Source organism: Amblyomma americanum, chromosome 2, assembly GCF_052857255.1.
Source record: "Amblyomma americanum isolate KBUSLIRL-KWMA chromosome 2, ASM5285725v1, whole genome shotgun sequence".
Taxonomy (NCBI): Eukaryota; Metazoa; Arthropoda; class Arachnida; order Ixodida; family Ixodidae; genus Amblyomma; species Amblyomma americanum.
This window is the reverse complement of record NC_135498.1, coordinates 206587643-206607391: the sequence shown is the minus strand read 5'-3', so window position 1 is coordinate 206607391 and position 19749 is coordinate 206587643. Positions and strand designations below refer to the sequence as shown.

The 19749-nt window shown below is 46.6% G+C and overlaps 1 long non-coding RNA gene across 1 annotated transcript in view; it reads left to right on the top strand.

The window, feature by feature from the left end:
• Positions 1-413: 413 nt before the first annotated feature.
• Positions 414-19749, top strand: part of LOC144119431 (uncharacterized) — a 28807-nt gene continuing 9471 nt past the window's right edge. Inside the window, exon 1 of the long non-coding RNA XR_013312363.1 lies at positions 414-636. This is a non-coding gene — a long non-coding RNA (uncharacterized LOC144119431). The remainder of the gene's footprint in view (positions 637-19749) is intronic.

Genomic DNA, 19749 nt, shown 5'->3' with positions numbered 1-19749 from the left:
TCCCCTCTCTTTGTCCTTCTGCACAGCCCAACCGGCTGACCTTGGCGGAAAATTGTGTGGCCTACGTATTCGCACGCTGGGCGCTTAGGGGCATGCTCTCCCTCTCAAGGCCCGCGGAAGCGATAATTTGGCAGGAAAGTCTCCGAGATTGCCAAATGCAGCGTGACGCTCGACCTTACCTGCAAAAAGCGTAGCATGAGGCACGCCGTAAAAAGTTGAACAAAACTACTCAACCGGGCTGTGCGCAAATTCCGCTCAGCAGACGCCGTGCCGCCCGAGCATCGACGACGGAGAAGGGGCCAGCGTCCGAATTTCTCTCTCCGTCTCCTTTCCGCTATCCGGGGTGAGGGCTGTATCCTCGGAAGCAGAGGCGGTTAGCCGGCCCCACAGGAATGTGTGCTTCACCGCGGGCAGCCGCTGCTCGGTGAGCTGTGTGCAGTGCGTCGGAAGATACACAACCCCTTTTGCTTCGAGAACTACAATTGGATGCGCGTTGCTTCCTCGGCCGACCTGCTCACTCATTTATTCCGCAAATTGGACGTTGGTGTCTGAACGTTACGGTGCCCCTATTGCCCTTGCATTCTGCGATGAACCGATCGGAGTTTACGCTTGCCTTGCTTCGGAAATGAATAGCAGGTAAGAATGCCCAGCACTGGGAAATGCAGCCGAAAGGGAACACATCCGATGTGCGGAGTTATGTGCACTTTTAATATGTTGATGATTTTTCGCCAAAGCATACCTAAATGATAGCGCCGATTTTTCGTATAATGGTCTGGTGTTACCCCTCGAAAAATCGCCCGTCTGATTCGCGCCGCGCCTAGATCACTCCATGGCAAGATTGCTTGCGTTCTCTTAAATGTATCAATCTCATTCATGGAAGCAACAGCACAAGGAACGATGTCACTAAGAAACCTCAGTGTATTTCTTTACGTCACTTGTAAGCAGTCAGTGATGATGTCACGAGCGCAACATGTCCGCTTAGAATCATCCACAGTATCGACGCCTTGGCGTGAGCTATTGTTTTTTCATTTCATTTAGCTGCTAATTGTTCCACTTATTCCACGTGAGGTCGGTCTGTCAAATGAAAGGTACATGGAGGGTAACCGTTGGCACGGATATTTTTATCTCATATTAGGCGCACGACAAGCCACAAAACACACAATCTATCACAAAAGGCACAAAAACTACCTCACACGCGTACACTCTACAGAGGAGCGTGCAGGCGCGGACAAGAGCACCTGCTAGGCAGGCTACGAATGCCTGCTGTACTCGGGGACAGTTTTCTGTGGCTATATGGAAGTGGATGCAACGAGCGGGAGACACCGGCTTCTAAAAGAGCGCTGTTCGTACGCGCTCACGAGCCAAGACCCGTATGTGAACTGCTGGCGGCGCGGGCTCGTTGTTTCCACTGGCCTATAGCCACAGAAAACTGTCCCCTAGTGTAGAACTCACCACAAAGAAAGAATGTCTGCGCGCTACAAAAGCATAAAATGTTTCAACGTTACCAAAGAGCCTCTCTGTCGTCATGTGGTGTGGATTTTGAGCATTTTAATGCGGGAGCGCGGTTTCCACAATCCACAAAATTTATTTCTTAATGTATATGCAAAATCTGCTGCGCATATTAGAATAACTTTTTGACTGCTCTCACAAAATATCACTGCTGTATTTCGAGAAAGCATTTTCCTAATATATATATATATATATATATATATATATATATATATATATATATATATATATATATATATATATATATATATATATATATATATATATATATATATATATATATATATATATATATATTTACCGGGTGTCCCAGCTAACTAGAGCCAAGCGTTAAAAAATCAATCATTAGAGGTAAGCTAGTGAAACCAGTAGCATATTGGTGACAGCCATCTTGTGCACCACAGACAATTTTTTTGTTTTGCAAATCATTAATAATATAATTAATTTTTATTATTTAAATTATTAAATATTGACTTAAGACAGAAAATTGCATTTGAAGAGTTGTCGAGCGCTTCAGAAACCCCCCATTCCACCATTTACGATAAGGAAATCCTCACGCGCGTCTTTTTTTTCCCCAGCTCCAAAGTAAGCCCGCGAAATACAAGATAAACCACGTGACTAACGCACTTGCGCGCATCGTGCTGCTCTCAAGCGTGGTTTGAGCGAACGAAATCGCTGCAGCCTTGGCTCGACGGCCCCGCCGCAGCCGCGGCAGGCCGATAAGTTGGCGGCGGCAATTCGCACCGTCATATGTGTCACTGGCTGGCGCAGACGAGAAACCACCGCCAACATATATATATGTATATATCGCGGCTCACCGGAAATTAGTGAGATCCCCGAAAGGCGCCTGGTTTGGCCTGTTCGTCGCTGGCAGAGTCATTTGCGCAGCGGCTCTTCTTTGGCCACGCATCTGCAGCGGCGCCCTTTGTGTTTGTGCATTTTGTTTGTGTGTTTTGTTTGCACGTTTTCCTTTCGTACTCCTGTGGCTGCCCATGTCCCCCGCACCGTCTTCCTCTCCCTTTCTCTCGTTTCGCCATCTCCTTTTGTACCCCATCCTTCCTTACTATACTAGTTTTCCCGCTTTTTTTCTTTTATTTCTATTTTTTTTGCTTCTCCCTGAATATTGTCCCTGTCTGCTCCCCGCACACCCATCTTTATTTTTATTTATTTATTACTTTTTCCAATTTTTTAAGCTGTTGTTGCTATTTGCTTGTTACACTCCTTTCTCCCTCCTCTGCAGCTCACAAACTTAAAACGTCCATCTGACGCGAGACCACTACAGTCCTGAAGAAGATTGCACCGCGGTCGAAACGTTGATAAATAAATGTGTCTCTGTAGAAGTGCCCACTTTTCTTAAATCTTTATTCTGCGGAGCCAACGCAACCTATGTTCGTAATATATATATATATATATATATATATATATATATATATATATATATATATATATATATATATATATATATATATATATATATATATATATATATATATATATAGTCTTAAGCACATCTCCGAGTCGCTATCGCTGCCACTTCACCTTTCTGAGATGGCGCGTGCTTCAGGTCAGCGCTAGGCGAGCATGCGGACTGTAGTGTGTCAATCGACAGAGATCTGGAGCCTTCGTCAAGACGTTCGTCGAAGCACGCTGCTGTTTCTTATGATCTGGGATATCCCCCATTCACGCGTGACATCTTGTTGGAGGTGCTCGGTGGCGCACCCCATGCACCGGACCCTCCAGGGGTCCCCTGCTTTACTGATAATCACCGACACGTGTACAGCGTTCATGGCTGACCTCCTACAGCAGATTTCACGCCACAGTCATACAAACCACCAAAAGACGACATCCTACCATTCTCAAAAGAACGGTTTAATGGAACGAATAAACAAAACGCTAGGTGACATGCTCTCAATGTATCTCGACGTTCAGCACAAAACTTGGGACGAAGTGCTCCCATACGTCGCCTTCGCACACAATACAGCCGTACAGGAAACGACAAACATGCCACAGTTCTGTCTCGTCTACGGCCGCGACGTGACCATGATGTTGGACGCCGCGTTACCGCATGTGGACGACATCGACCCAAATGCGGATCTTCACACCTTCCTGCACCTCGCTGAAGAGGCTCGTCAGCTGGCCAGAGTGAGGATTCTCGACCAGCAATGCCGAGATGTCCAGCGCTATAACCTCCGACGCCGTACTGATCGGTACACATTAGGAGACCGTGTGTGGGTCTGGTTTCCCATTCGCCGACGAGGACTTAGCCAATAGCTCCTCTGCCGGTATTTTGGGCCCTAAAAGTGATCGAGCCAATTGGAGACCTCAACTATGCGGTCGTTCCTGACGACTTTCAGAACACTTAGCAATCCCTGCACCCTGACCTGGCACACGTTGTCCGTCTCCAGCCTTACTACGAGCGGTAGCGGTGGAGCTGGACTTCGCGCGCACATCATGCTTCAATTAGTGAACTTTTTAAACAGACAGACTACGCGTCGGGACGATGCTCTTTCTTCCCGGGGAGCCATTGACACAGTGCATCCTGTATGTTCGCCTAGCGCTGACCTGAATCACGCGCCGCCTCAAAAAGAGGAAGTGACAGCAACCTGGAGCAGTGGTCAAGACGTTCTTCGAAGCCCGCCCCGCTGTTTCTTGTGATCTCCCTCATTCACAAGCACGTGACTATATATATATATATATATATATATATATATATATATATATATATATATCTGTGTTTGTGTGTCTTCTGAACATTGTGAAGCCGATAAATAGTTAAGAAAATGTGTAAAAGGTATGGTTCAACATTATGTATTTGTTGGCATGTTATAAGTCACGACATTCTAAGAAGTTTTTGTAAAGCGCCGATTTTGCTTGATAATTTTCGTGTCGCTGTGTCCTTTTACATTACCAAAAGCAAGAACACAATTTCATGCAACGGTTATATAATGCACAATTGCATCCCAAATTTGAAAGAAAAAAGAATGGCGTGGCCTGTATATATTATGGTAATTGGAGTGCAAGAAAACAAAACAGGTTGCAAATAGATCACAGAGTCGCAAAGAAATCTGTTCGGCAAGATGTGTATCCAAGCACAAAAGCGTAACGAAGAAAAACGCCCATTGTTCCAGCATTTCCCCGTAATATAGTGCAGCCGCAATTCAGGAAAATGCTTTTTTTGTCTACTGCCTAGTTGAATTCACCAATGAATCTACGGGAAAGCGTAAAAACGGGGCATACAAGCATGTATACTTAGAAATCAATTTTTTTGAAAATTTATGATTTCTAAGCCCATTCCTGCCTGGAGAGTTAATTTTCTCTCTCGTTCGGTGTCTGTTACATAAATTGCTGCTTTCCTTCTTTTGTATCTCTGCGTACAAATTAGAGCCAGTTTTTAGCAACGTTGTTATTGGTAATGTCGCACTATGCAAGCTAGCTAATGCATGAGCAAGTACTTGTTGCATAAGATTCTGCGATCTTCATGCCAGTCGAAAGGGAGGTGGGAAAAGTGGTATCTTTTACTGCAGCAGTTTCGTGTGTTTTGTTCATAATAAATTTTCTTCAAAACAGCTTTCGCGGATGTTGTTGTGACGTGCCTATTCTTTCAAACATTTCCTTCGCATCTATTTAATTATCTTCTCTCCGCATGTGGAAGTCACAGTGGCAAAACTGGAAATTGTAGAATGGACAAAAATCTGCGGACTAAGGAGGGTCAATAAGCAGCCATTCAATCCAATCCTGTCTTGAAAATGTGCCCATGGCTGTGGCGTTTTTGAATCTTTTGTTCGCTGCCCCCTACCTGATAGGCCACCTTGCTGTCCGTGGTTTATTTATTTATTTATTTATTTTATTTATTTATTTAGAACATACTGCAGGCCTACAGTAGGCCCAAGCAGGAGGGGCGAGCACATAATATATGCAAAAAGAACAGGTTTAGCAAAATTGAAAAAATGTTAAATACAAGTTGTATCACAAAATACAGCAATAAGTACAAGGCTCAGATGCAAAATACATAAAGTGAACGAAAAAAACGGCTCTCAAATTAAATGCTGTGAAGAAAACATTGAGTCAAAAGAATCAGCTCTGGTTAACAGATCTGGCGAACACCTGTCCCACTCCTCAATGGTGCGTGGAAAAAATGAGTATTTAAAGGCGTTAATCCTAGCACTGTAAGGGGTTAATGATTGTGTATGATGATTTCGTGTTTTGCGCGTAGTGTTAGGTTTAAGGAAGGGGTCTGCATTCATAGACAGTTTATGGTTTTTTAGTAAGAAAAGTAGTTTCAGTCTTTGAATTTTCCGGCGCAGCTGTAATGTTTCAATACCGTGAGTTTGCATGAGGGTCGTTAGTGAGTCAGTTACACGATACATTGAAAAAATAAAACGGACGGCTTTGCGTTGAATCATTTCAAGGGCCTCGATGTTACGTTTAGTGTAGGGATCCCAGACGGTGCACGCATATTCTAGTGATGGCCTTATTATTGAAAAGTAGGTTAACTTTTTAAGTTCAGGTGGGGCAAGTTTTAGTTTATGTCTAAGAAAGCAGAGTTTACGAAAGGCTGAGAAGCATACGTTTGATACATGTTTATTCCAGCTAAGGTTTTTCGTTATTGTAACTCCTAGATACTTGTACTCGCTGACTTCGGTCAGAAGGTGAGATGAAATATTTTAAGGAAATGAGAAGGAAGCCTTTTTGTTAGTTATCGTCATGTATACTGTTTTCTCTAAATTTAGCTTCATGTCCCATTTATTACACCATGTATGTATGTTCTGAAGATTGGAGTTTACTAAAACTTGATCATCTTGGCAAGTAATTTGGTGAAATAAAACGCAGGCATCTGCAAATAATCTAATTTGGACAGGGGTAGTTATAACGTTAGTAATGTCATTGATATATATCAAAAAGAGGAATAGCAATCATCAATACAAACAAATTGTGTGCGGTAAGAAAGGTATGAGGAAATCCAATGAATTATGAAATTAGGAAGACCAATAAGTTCAAGTTTGTAAATTAGTTTGGCATGAGAAATAACATCAAAGGCTTTGCTGAAGTCTAAAAAAATAACATCCATTTGACCAGCGCTATTTAGTACACTTGCAAAAGTATGAATGACAGAAGTTAGCTGAGTGACAGTGGAAAAGCCTTTTCGAAACCCGTGCTGATGGGGGGTAAGTACCTTGTTATCGTTTAGAAAAGTAGTTATGTAGTTAGCTATGATATGCTCAGCAAGTTTGCAACATGTGGAAGCTATTGATATGGGACGATAATTAGTAATCAAGGCAGGATCACCCTTTTTCAGCACGGGCACAATCCGCGCTTTCCTCCAGTCGGAAGGAATGTTTCCTGTTTCAAATGATTTGCGGAAAATAACAACCAGGAACTCTGTGATGGCTTCTGCATAACGGCGCAGAAAAATAATTGGTATCCCGTCAGGTCCAGCGGACGCTTTAGTTTTGAGGTTGAGTAGCATGGAGAATACGCCAGATGAAGAAACAATGTCGGGGGTCGTGTTGGGAGACATGGTACTGGGTTGAACAAATAAACCATGATGGGAAAACACACTCTGAAAATACTTATTGAATGCCTCAGAGATTAGCGATTTATCAGCAAGCTGGACACCTTGACATGAAATGCGCGTAATAGTTTTTTCTTTTTCGATAAAAATTTCCAGAACTTATGTGGTGAGTCACGAAGAAAATTTGGCAGGCTATACTGAAAGTAATTTTGTTTAGCCTGGCGCAAAGCGCTTGTGAAGTTAGCCTGATGTATCTTAACTATATTTCGACAGGCACCCCCACGCTTCAGACGTTTGATTTTTCTTTTCAAATGTATTATTTCTCGCGTGATCCAAGGAGTTTTTTTACATGTTTTCTTTATTCTATTAGGAATGTAGTTATCAATGCAGCACGTACAGATTTCTTTAAATTTATTCCAGAGTTCATCAACATTAGTTCCTCGAAACATGTCAAGGTGTAAGCTGAAGTAGTCTAACACACTTTCATCATTAGCTCTGGAGAAGTTTTTCACGGAAATAAGTTTTGCAGGTTCACTGTCGACATTCTGTTGAATGAGACAAGTAAAAACCACCATGCAATGATCAGATAACCCAGTTTCAACTGAAACAGTAAAACGTTCTGTTGCTTGGCTGAGAAAGACGAGGTCGAGAATAGATGCAGCTTCACCGCGTATACGCGTTGGGTGCTTAACTGCCTGTTGCAAATTATGAATAAGCATAATATCACACATGTATGAAGCATTTATGTCATTGTTTGTACTAGGGAAGGGACTATTCCAGTCAATATTTTGGAGATTAAAATCACCGACACGATATATTTTATCACGGCGAAATTTAGACATGTGATCGGCCAGATCACATAAATATTGAGGTGGTGAATCAGGTGTCTGTATACAGCAAAAAGCACAAACGATCTACCCCTGTACGACAGTTTTAAGGTCACACTTTCATGGTTAGCTATTTGCTGCAACGTGTGTGCCTCTGCGTTTTGATTCACCAGGACCGCAATTCCCCCTCCACGTGTTGCTTTATCACGGCGAAAAACTTGATAAGAGCGGGGGAAAACAGTTTCATCATCAATATCATCTCTCAGCCAAGTCTCGGTTATAACTACGGCGTGTGGATTGTGAATCAACAAGATAGCCTCCAAAGCCTCCGATTTATTTACAATACTACGTGCATTTATATTAAGTAAGCGAAATTCCTTAACACGAGGTTGTGAAAGTCAGTCTTTGCTTTGATAACTGTTTTTATCATCGAGTTGAACTGTGGTGTTATCGCTGTCATGCCAGGTGTAAAGCATTTTTTCGATTCGCAGCTTGTCATTTATCAAGGTAACTTTTTTTCCTTCATTCCTTTCTGTTTTTGCGCTGTCCCACAGTAGTTTACGCTTCCTAAGTGTGTTTCGTGAATAATCGTTCTGTATTGAAATATTGCTGCCTTTTAGTTTCGTGCAGTTTTTAAAGAGTTCTTGCTTTTCGTTATAGTCCTGGAAGAACACAATTACAGGACGGTTTGTTGCCTTTTTGCCCAGCCTGTGTATTCTGCCCACAGAACTGCAAAACACGTTAAGCTTTTCTGCAAAAACTTCAGTTAGAACCTTCTTTTTCAAGTCAGCCTCAGATTCCCCGGGTTCCACTTTTACTCCAAAAACAATAAGGTTTGAGCGGTGGCTCCTGTCTTCTAAATCAGTTATTTTCGCCTGGAGTTCATATATTGTTTATTCTAGAGTGTCAATCCTGTTTGCCTGCTTCTCCAAGGCTGTAAACCTTAGTCTCATATCATTCATGAGTTTTTCCATATTGCTCTGTTGCTCTCTCAAAGCAGTCACTTCAGTGGCTAGGCCCTTTTGCCCTTTAAGTAATTCTTTCAGCATTTCACTAGTATCCGGACCGGGATGAGTTTCAACGTCTCCACATAGGAGCAGTTTGCACATACAAAATGCATTGTAGGCAATTTCAACGAACTGCTGTGGGCACGGCAGGACCAGAAGACAGCGGCAATCACTTTTAACAGAACAGTAATCGGTACCAACCTGCAGAAGGCAGAAGAGAAGCTTGTGAGACCACATGCCTACGCTGGTTCCGCCGCGCCCACTGAAGACAAATTCCTGTCGACGTTCTTTTAAAGGCGATTCGGACATGGTCACGTGGTGGCTAGGTGGCGTTCCAGGCTTGATGTCACGCGGGAATGGACAATCAAAAGGAAGAGGCTCCAAAGGCGACGGTGCAGCCAGAGAACACGTGTCGATTGCTGATCCATTTACAGCAATCGTTGATGCGGTAGAACTGGGCAAGAAAACCTGCAGAAGGCAGAAGAGAAGCTTGTGAGACCACATGCCTACGCTGGTTCCGCCTCCCAGGTACCTTTCATAGACTCTAGCCACGTTCGTTACCGCACTTACGGTGAAAACACTGAAACAACCTGCAGAGGCCTCAGATTGCGTGTTCTCAAAGCTTATCCTCTGCATGAACTTAGTTTCGAGGTACAAATCCAAACCAGGAATATTCTCTTTAGTCCGTGGATGAACACTGCATGTTTATACAGTTCAGTGCAGCATAAAAACGTTCTCCAGCTAGACACACGGGAGGCGCATTGTCCTGTGTGTTTGACTCTTGAACGTTTTTATGTTGCGCTAAGATATTACCGAGGATATCGTTTTTAAAGCGAGGCTCCCCTCTGCTCAGGACAAGAATTGTGAGGGGTCAATACATTAAAGAAAGCGAATACCTAAGAAGTTACCCTTATAGAGAGAAAATGAGAACAGATATAAATGCATACATGTTGGGAAGTTTTAGTTATTCTGCTTAGGGCTCAAGTTTTCTGATCGCTTGCTTCTACGAGCCAAAGATGTCTGTCTTGCATTCTGTAAGCCGTACGGTCGGGTGGACCCAAAGTTTTCCATACAGTTTGCCTTTCTGGGTACTGCTTTGGATGATCGTGACGCATGAAACGTTCTTATGGTCTGCAGTACACCCGTCACCGCGACAGTAATTTTAATTAATGCAAAGCGTATTTGCACAAATTGGCATATTAACTAGCGCCGCGGTAATTTTATGCTGTTAAAATATCACCGCTAACCCCATCACTTGTCTGCCCATCTACGAAGACCAAGTGGCAAAGGAGAGCACTGAATCTGAACAAAAAACAAGAAAATCAGATAGAACTTCCGCAGAGCCCACCTCGAGTGCAAAACTCTCTGTGACAGCAGTGTGGCAGAGCAACAAAAATCTTTCTCTAGGCGGCTTCTTGGGCTTGGTGTCATGGATCCTGTTTGTTTTCCGTTACTAGCGTCTTTAACTGAGATGAGCTTTAATCATCTCAGAACGATATATTATTCAATGCTTGTTAACAACTTCAGCTTTTAACTTAGGCATCAGTCTTATTCTATAAGGGATTTTCTTTGTCCTGTAGCAAAACTTCGCTTGGCCAGTCGCTAAGCCGCACCTTTTTCATTTGACTGTTCGCACCGATATAAAAGTTTTTTGGCGCCAGATTTAACCCTTTTTGCAGCTATAGAAGCACAATAGAGGGCTTAGTCTGCTGGAGACCGTGAATCTAGAGTAGAAAGGTGGCCTTGGCATTCGCGATTTGAATTCCGCCGGTTCGAGAGATATCTTCAACGGAACAGCGCAGAAAAGGACACGGACGCAGAAAAGAACGCGACGACACGAGCCCTGGCTTTCAAGGTTTGTTGGAAAGCACGTCACGTATACGGACATTTACAGCCTAAAAAAAACCCCCAAACAAATGTGCCTTGTCACAACGACGGAAGTATGCGAAATTAAAGTATCAGAAGAAAAAAAACAAGATTATGACGCGTTTGGTGTTTTTTAGGCCGCGAATGTACTACGTGACATGCTTTCTAATAAACCCTCTTGACGGTCGGCGCTCTTGTCGGCATACTCCTTTCTGCGTCCGTGTCATTTGTGGGGTTTTATTGGGGAGATAAATACGTTCCCCCCCATTTAACTGCGGCTGACACAGTTCAAAACCGCCAGGACCCATCCCGTGACCGCGTACGCTACCGAGCGCACGCCGAGAACAGCGGGGCTTGCTATGAGGGAACAAAGGAACACACTGGCTGACACAAACAGGCATTTATTGCTACAGCAAAGATAACGCCAGCTAGCAACAAGATACACTAATGAATCGAGGTCGTCCGACTCACCAGCAAGGTTACGAGTGAATGCTCGCCCACGCTAGGGCAAGGGATACTCCGAGGCCGGACGGGACGAGATACAGAAGCAAGGCTCCGCGCCACTTCCTGGCCCCACCGCGAGCGACACGTCTGCTCGCACCGACGATCCCATCGGAAAAAGGGTGATGCTCTCCCACGCGCGCAGCAATCACTTCGTTCGTGGCACCCTCCCTTGTTAGTTAAGGTAACTAACCAGGGAAAGTCTCGTGGCACGCCCCTCCTGAGGCGAAGCCGTGGTAAGATGCACTGCGGCAAGCAAACCACAAGGGAAGGCTGCAAGGCTGAATCTCCACCCCCCCATCTTAGACCCTCGCGCCTGAAAATACATGCTATGGAGGCGACTCCTCGTCTTCATGCAATTAAGATAGGTCTTGGGGCGGAGATCATGCCGACAGCGTGCACACAGACTGGCGCGGTGTTCAGAAGGCGGAGTGAAGGTCTCCGCTAGAACCACTCGCACGGCCTGTGGACTCGGTGTCCGCAGGCCCGCGAAGAGAAGGCCCGTTGAAATGTGCAGGCCAGCATTCTGCAGTAGTCGCCAGAACAGCAGCTGGAGGTGACTGCTCCCTGGTCTCGCCACGGCTGCCCCGGATGTATTCGGCGAACAGGATACAGGCCGCTCCATCGCAGCCGGCGGCAGCGAGACGATGTGCACCGGACAGCAAGCCTGGGTGGCCCCATCGATTTGCTAAATTGCCGAAGCGCTCTCGGCGTGCCCTTTATTTGTTTATTTATTTCGTTTACCCTCATGGCCAGAGGCAATACAGAGGGTAATGGTTACAAAAAATAAAAAGAAACAACATACAAAGCAGCAAAGAAATTAGTAATACTGAAATGATTGCTCCTTGTCACACAATACTATCTAATGGGTTCTTGATGAGCTGATTATTATAAAATAATATAGTACATACAATGCATCAATACAGTGAAAAAAACATTTTTTAGTGCAACAATACGTAGGTCTTAACGTGACGTTAACGTAGGTCACGCGAGGGGAAATGGCATCCGCAAGGGGCTCGTGGCACAATGCTTAACTCGCCAGCAAATCCGGTCGGACGGCTGTGGAAGCCCAAACTTCGATTGAAGAAAGCTCTTTCTTGAGTTGATCGAGGCTGCTCAGTTCGTGGGAGATAACAAAAATGAGTGGGAGCAAAGTGCGCCCCTCCCAACACTGCGGCCCGGTGGCCCTGTCTTGTGACATGGTGCAAGCAGCTCTGAAATGCCTTAGGCCTGACTACCACTGACAATGACCATGAAGAAAACAAAGACCGGGCAAGGGTTACGTGTGCGCTGCCGCGAGGAGACATCAGCTCTTTATGATGGCCCAACAATTTCTACTCAGCTCACTGCACGAAGCAGCTTCTGAGCGGTCGGCGCCTACCGTGTAAGAAGGTGCCGGAGCGCCCGGTTCCGAGCTGCAATACCAGCGAGCTCGTAGCGGCACCCATGGCGAACACGGCTCCCGGAGCCGCGGCCCCCAGAGCCGAAAAAGAGACAGGAGAAAAAATATATACAGAAAACTCGGACCCTACACGCGGCTTCAGTACTCACTCGCTTCGGGTTCGGCAACTCCGCGGGCGCTAGGCCTCGCACTCCCTCGATACGCACCAAGTGTTTCTCTTGATAAGATACTCCAGAGAGATACATGCTGAGCATGTCCAAAAGTCCAAATATGCTGCAACGCCATACGACTCGCACTCAAGAAAGCATGCAGCAAGTCCTAGCGATCAACATTCACTCTAGGCCTAGAACTTGTCAATTCCGCACAAAGAGCGTTCCTCGAACCAAACAGACAGTCGTCCAGTGTTCCAAGATGAGGCCCCACGTTGGCCTGTTTCTTTTCTCACGACTGACCCCAGGGCCAGATGAAAGGAACACCAAAATAAATGCAAAATTTTGAGGCAAAATTGCGCGTAGGGTGTGTCACCTGTCTGCGTACGAATGGGGATATAACATGCTCCGAAAATTCGAAAGCTAAAAAAAACGTTTTTTTTGCCGTTCTAGGGAAAAAAATGACACAGCGCAGTTTAATTATTCTATTTATCTCGTAACACACACTCTGGAAAGCTTTTCAGGAAAACATGGCGACATTACTTCATAAAATACAATCCACATAAAGCATTGCATGAGCCTGACCCGTTTGAATGCTCCGTTTCCCAAGTGGAGGTTCAAGTGTACGACCACGGTTTTGTACGCGCTCTTTGACACCCTGTTGCACAATGCCGTTTGCACATTACTGAACTGCGGCGAGTTTTTTTTTTCACATGACGCAGACGGTGGAGAAATTCGAAGAATCCCACATGCGTATGACATTAGCGTTTTGTTGCTATAAAAAGCTAGCCACTATGTGAACGGCTCCAGATGAAAAGCAAACTACCAAACCACTCATAGTAAGAAGACATAGTGCGAAAAACCCGTTTGGACAATTTGACTTTTATTTTCCTTCTTCTCAGAAGTCAAACAATTTTTTTTTCAGTTTCTCAACGTCTTTCCAGTCATTCACACTTTACGAGGGATCACTTCCTTCCACCATTTTATGCGTCACATCTGTCATCACTGCCCTCTGCTGTGTATGCGCTCCATGGCACGGTCTAATGCAGCTGCCTGAGCAACGCTAGTTGGCGTAGACACAACTGCGCGATGCTTTCCCACAAGACGCTACCATGCCTCACCTCGTTTTTTTGGCACTCGTCACAGCGGTTGGTAACTTTCCGCTTCTTGGCTGGAAGCCCCACCTATTCAATGTGCTGAGCGCCAATCGCGGCGCAACCAATTGGCACCATGAGGAGAGGCTTGCATCATACAACCGTTAGACTTATTGATCTCACCGGCTTCGCGTTCATTTTCCTGCTTCCCGCGGCGCTACAGCTGAATGTAGGGTGCTGAACAAAATTCAGCTTTTTTTTCTGCTCTACTGCAAACGTAAGGTACTTGAAAAGCGTGAATCGTACAAGTACAGTGGCACCTTATGCTGTACAAAGTTTGCATAGATGCTTGAAAGATAGAGATTACAAATTGTGGCAGCGCTATTGATAACAGCCTCAATTTTTGAGGCTTATACAATGTGGTTTACATGGAACCGCCAGATATCAAGGATGACATTACCTCTGCCGTTATCCTCGCTGCTGGCGGCAATAGATCGCAGTGACAGCGGAGCGCGGCTGCTCCTGCAGCTCTCGCGGCGACCGCTGACTATGGATCTGCCGCATACACTAGGTGCATCATAGTAATTTATGATGAGTGCTGTCTATTAGGAGCTTTGGCGCATTTGGGGGATGGATGGATGGATGGATGGATGGATGGATGGATGGATGGATGGATGGATGGATGGATGGATGGATGGATGGATGGATGGATGGATGGATGGACGGATGGACGGATGGACGGATGGACGGATGGATGGATGGATGGATGGATGGATGGATGGATGGATGGATGAACGGACGGACGGACGGACGGACGGACGGACGGACGGATGGATGGATGGATGGATGGATGGATGGATGGATGGATGGATGGATGGATGGATGGATGGATGGATGGATGGATGGATGGATAAGGCTGAACCCTTTAAATCGGTGGGGGGGGGGTGGTTCAAGCTACCTAGCCATGACTTGTGAAATTTTACTCTTGTCTAGATTTAAGCCGCCAATCAGATAACCTTCGCTTGGTTACTTCTATCCACTTAAAATCTACGTTCCCTTCACTGTCCTTAAACCCCAATGCCTTGGATAAATCAGCCCCGCTGCTTTCTACTGTAGGGTGAAGCCCTTTATAGAAAAATTTCAAGTGTTCATCCGTTTTCTCCTCCTATCCGCACGCAACGCACAACGTGTCTATCTGGTGGTACCTGACTCTATATGTCTTAGTCCGAAAAAGTCCTGTCCTGGCCTCAAACAACAAAGAGCTTCCCATACTATTATTATAGATATTTTCTTTGGCAATTTCCTGCTTCAATATCCTTTATGTTCCCAGTGCCCATTTGTCAGCATCCCTATTTTCCACGTGGCTCTTTGTTTCTTTAACCTTTTTCTTAACCGATAATTGCTGGTTTGCCCCCGTACTGCTGTCCAGATATTTGCTTGTCAATTTTCTAGTTCGCTTTCTCCAATTCGTGTCAACGTTCCTTATGTACCGGTATCTGAAAACTTTTCTAGCCCGCTGCTTTTCTCCTATTTTTCTCAATCGCCCCTTAAATGCTATCTTAGTGCTAGCTTTTCTTCTCTCGAACGACGCCCATCCCGTATCACCCTGTACCCCCTGATTTAGGTGTATTGCCATGTGCTCCCAAAGCTAGCCTCCCCACGCCGCGTTGTTTGATTTCTAACCTTGCTTGAACAACTGGTATCATGCTCAGGACCGCATTGCCTGAAGTCAGGCTAAGAACCATCACCCCTTTCCAGATCCCTCTTACCACTTCATACCTATTATAATTCCACAGTGCCCTCCCTATCTTTGTTCTTTAGCGTTCTGTTTTTTTTGTGGATGTATGTATGTATGCATGTATGTATGGATGGATGGATTGATGTATGTATGTGTGTATGTATGTATGTGTGTATGTATGTATGTATGTATGTATGTATGTATGTATGTATGTATGTATGTATGTATGTATGTATGTATGTATGTATGTATGTATGTATGTATGTATGTATGTATGTATGTATGTATGTATGTATTGTGGGGTTTGACATGGGGAGATAAGTCCTTTCTCCCCACTCAATCGCGGCTGACACGGTTCAAAGCCGCCCGGGCCCCACCCCGTGATCGCGTACGCTACCGAGCGCTCGCCGACCACGGCGGGCCTTGCTCTGGGGGAACAAAGGAACGACACATTGGCTGACACAAACAGGCATTTATTGCTACAGAAACAATAACGCCAGCTAGCAACAAGGTACGCTAATGAATCGAGGGCGTCCGACTCACCAGCAAGGTTCCGAGCGAATGTTCGCCCGCGCTAGGGCAAGGGATATAAACTCCGCAGGCCGGACGGGACGAGTACGGGAGCCTGTCTCCCCGTCGCTTCTTCGCCCCGTCGGCGAAGAGCGGAGCCCCGAGCGACGCGTCCGCTCAGGCTCATTATCCCGGCCGAAGAGACCCCATCTCCCGCGGGCAGGCTTCAGCAGTCTCCCGCGCAGCGACGCTGGCGCCCTCTCTTGCCAGTTAATGTAACTGACAAGGGAATCCGCTCAGCCTCGAGGTGAGACCGCCGCTGCACGGTGCCTCGCGGGAAAGCAAACTCAGGGGGCTGCAGGGCAGGTCCCCACATCCCCCCAACCTTAAATAGACCCACGCGCCTGAAAGTACATGCTATGGAGGAGTCTCCTGGTCTTCATGTCTTTGAGGCACGTCTTGCAGCGGAGGTCACGCCGACAGCGTCCACGCAGACTTCCGCGGTATTCCGAAGGCGGCGTGAAGGTCTCCGCTGGGACGACTCGTATGGCCCGCGGACTACCGTGTCCGCAGGCCCGCGAATCGAAGGCCGGTGGGAAAACTGCAGGCCAGGATCCTGCAGTAGTCGCCAGGGCAGCAGCAGCCGGAGGTGACTGCTGACTGGTCTCGCCACAGCTGCCCCGGATGGATGCGGCGAACAGGATACAGGCCGCGAGACGATGTGCACCGGTCAGCAAGCCTGGGTGGCTCCACCGGATCTGCAAAATTGTCGAAACGCTCTCGGCGTGCCTTTAACGTAGGTCACGGGAGGGGAAACGGCATCCGCAAGGGCCTCGTGGCACAATGCCTAACTTGCTAGCAAAACGTGTCGGCGGCTGTGCAAACGCAAAGTTCGAGTGAACAAAGCCCTTTCTTGAGTTGAACGAGACTGCTCAGTTCGTGCGAGGTTACAAAAAAAACGGACGGGCAGCAAAGTGCGCCCCCTCTCAACGTCACGGTCCGGTGGTCATGTCTCTTTTAATGTGGTGCAGGCAGCTCCGAAAAGCCTCAGGCCTAACGACCACTCCGACAACGACCGTGACCACAACAAAGACCCGAAACGGGTTTTGTGCACGCAGCCGCGAGGAGACATCAGCTTTGTGGGGTGGTCCTACCCCGCTCACTGCACAAAGCAGCTTCTGAGCGGTCGGCGCCCACCGTATCGGACGGTGTCGGAGCGCCCGGTGCCGAGCTGCAATACCAGCGAGCTCGTAGCGGCACCCGTGGCCCCAGGCCACCCGGCTCCCGGAGCCGCGACTCCCAGAGTCGAAAAAGAGATAGTAGAGAAAATATATACAGAAACTCGGACCACCCACGCGGCTTCCGTACTCACTCGCTTCGGGCTCGGCGACTCCGCGGGCGCTAGGCCTCGAACTCCCTCGATGCGGACCAAGTCATTCTCACGAAGAAACTCCAGGGAGAAAAAAGTGCTGAGCATGTCGAAAAGTTCAAACATGCTGCAGCGCAATACACCTCGCACTCAAGAAAGCATGCCGCAGGTCCTAGCGATCAAAATTCACTCTAGGCCTAGCACTTGTCAAGTCCGGACAAAGAGCGTTCCTCGAACCGAACCGACAGTCGTCCAATGTTCCAAGAGCCCCACTCAATCGCGGCTGACACGGTTCAAAGCCGCCTGGACCCCACCCCGTGATCGCGTACGCTACCGAGCGCACGCCGACCACGGCGGGCCTTGCTCTGGGGGAACAAAGGAACGACACATTGGCTGACACAAACAGGCATTTATTGCTACAGAAACAATAACGCCAGCTAGCAACAAGGTACGCTAATGAATCGAGGGCGTCCGACTCACCAGCAAGGTTCCGAGCGAATGTTCGCCCGCGCTAGGGCAAGGGATATAAACTCCGCAGGCCGGACGGGACGAGTACGGGAGCCTGTCTCCCCGTCGCTTCTTCGCCCCGTCGGCGAAGAGCGGAGCCCCGAGCGACGCGTCCGCTCAGGCTCATTATCCCGGCCGAAGAGACCCCATCTCCCGCGGGCAGGCTTCAGCAGTCTCCCGCGCAGCGACGCTGGCGCCCTCTCTTGCCAGTTAATGTAACTGACAAGGGAATCCGCTCAGCCTCGAGGTGAGACCGCCGCTGCACGGTGCCTCGCGGGAAAGCAAACTCAGGGGGCTGCAGGGCAGGTCCCCACAGTATGTGTATGTATGTATGCATGAGCCTGAACCCTTTAAGTAGGGCGGTGATTCAAGCCACCTTGCCATGTGCTGTTCTTTCGCGGTGCCCTCTAATGTTGCAAATATCAACCAACAGCCCTGCTGCTTACTTTTCTTGAACTATAATATAGAATCCACATGACGGTAAAAAATTGATAGAATTACACCAGAATGCAGGATCAGTTGGGCAGTTTGTGATGCAGTCGATAGGTACAGTAGAGAAAGTTATTCTGGCTAGGCCTATTTTATGCAGAAATAAAGACGTATTAAAAAAAATTCGGTTTCAGGTATTTCGGCAAACATCTGTGCCACTTAAATCCTTCAAAATCGCTACTGGCCTGCAAAAGGCTCGGTTGTGAATGACTCTGTGCAATGTCACTGCGTCCGGTTGTCGATGGGGCTTGCTGGGAGCCGATGCGAGAGTCGGGGTGTCTTGCTGACCATGCTGAGCATTGTCGAATATTTTTGTTATGTGTTTCATTGTTCCCCAAAAAGAGAAAAAAAGGGGTTAACCACAAGTCAAATAACCTTTAATGGTTATCTGTATACAGTTTGTAATTCATAGTGCGCAAAAAAAACATGTTTATTCTCGATGCCAGCAAAGAAATCTGCCTAACTGGCTGTTATACTGTAAATTAGGAACTATATATGCTTAAAGATTTAACTTACACCTTGAAAAATTCAAAGCGTGAGATGATGTGCCTGAAAGCCTTGGGCGTTCGAAATTTTATCTAGGCAGTGACCTTCCCTCTGTGCGTATTCAACGGAATGTTAAATACGAAGGCTTCGGTTGCAGGTATTGGTTCTGTAGTCCGGCAACTGCACGCGTCAATGTCTGGTAGTTTTTCATTATCAAGAGTGAAAACGGACTTGTGATAATTTTCAGGTGGTCGAAATTTCCGGAGCCCTTCACTGCGGCGTCCCTCATAGGCTGAGTCGCTTTGGGACGTTAAACCCTAATAAATAAAACCAAACCAAACTTGTAATAATTTTAGAAAGGATAAGTGGTGGTTTGATTGAAATCCTGGGAACACATCTGTTTTTCTGTGTTTCATGGTTTATGCAGCTAGAACAATTTTGATAAAGCTGGGGAGAGTATTAGCGAAAGAGTTATTTTTCACAAACTTCAGTTTACATCTCATGCTATCAATGACACTGGAAAGTTTATTTCCTGGCAGCGATGATGGGCTTAAGCTAATAGTTTCTTAATTTTTTCTTTCTTCGATTATCGTATTGTAATAGTGTAACACGTGAGTTCAGTGGGAAATCCCATGCTAGCCACCGCAACATATACGGCGTACGTGCATCAGAGAAGACATGCTTTCTTTGGGTGCCCGCGCATAAAAGGGAGCGGAGAGGCAAGCCATACGGGCAAAACGTGCGACGGTGCCGCTCGTCGCTTGCCGCTAATGCTTGGGCTTG